Genomic DNA, 1,143 nt, shown 5'->3' on the forward strand with positions numbered 1-1,143 from the left:
GATTTAAATTAAGTTTCTCACCGTTTTGAAGCAATGTCATGTCGATGTGTATTAAATTTTTCACATTTATAACAAACTCTCTGCAGTTGCTTCCACCTTTCAGTACGACACCGCGCGAAATGATGTAATTTCAATTTTTAATTCCTATTTCTGCCACCAGGGCGCAGATGATTCAGGTACGTATTATATTATTATCAGTTATTTTATAAATAAATTAATTTAAGTCATTTTAATAGTATATATGGCTGTTACAAACAGAAGAGGTTGGTTCACTTGTGTTGATTTTGTTAAGTTTGACGGTTAGATGTAATATGATTCCACTAACCGCCCTAAATCATAGATGGCATAACAAAACCTGTAATTTTTGCGCGATCGATATTTCAGAACACACAAAATTCCATGATGCTGTCAGATTTATTCTGTCCTTGATATATTATTACATTTGTTACTGATACATTCATAATATAAACAAGAGAGTATTTAAGTAGTAAAATAATTTTATGCTTCTATCATATCTTATCCAAATAATTTTGTGAAGTTTTATTTCTCGTACTTATCTAATAACGTAGAAGAATGCATAATAAAAATGTTTACTATATAATGAAACAATCATTTTTCGTTAAATTATTGCACTACTTAAATGTTAATTTTCATGTTTAAAATTGTCATTTAACATAGCATTATGTATATACATTTTGTTGTTTGTACATATATTTTTAAAAAATTAAAATCTCATTTAATTTCTTCTACGATTTTTTAGTTTTCTGATGCAAACATTTAATTATAAGAAATATTATTTTTACGCTCTTATCAAAATAAATACATAATAAAATGTAATGTTTAATAGAAGATTTTCCAATAGAAATGATTAAATTAGTGTTTAATTAACGAAAGTTCAATGAGATTAGCTGTTATAATTTCTCAATCATTCTGCACACCTTTATAATTACACATTTTAAAGAAAGGATCCAGATGTCTTCTAAAAAGTTTCAATATCAACTTCGCTAGATGGCACGACGACAACCACCTGTTACCTGACTTTTACCTGAACAACTTCAACATCAGGGACCAATTGACCAATCAGTGACGCGACCCTGGGGCCTTACTAATCCCCACTCTCAGCCGCCTGGCTTGAGTGCAACA

Source organism: Bombus bifarius, unplaced genomic scaffold (genome assembly GCF_011952205.1).
Source record: "Bombus bifarius isolate JDL3187 unplaced genomic scaffold, Bbif_JDL3187 scf7180000007987, whole genome shotgun sequence".
NCBI lineage: Eukaryota > Metazoa > Arthropoda > Insecta > Hymenoptera > Apidae > Bombus > Bombus bifarius.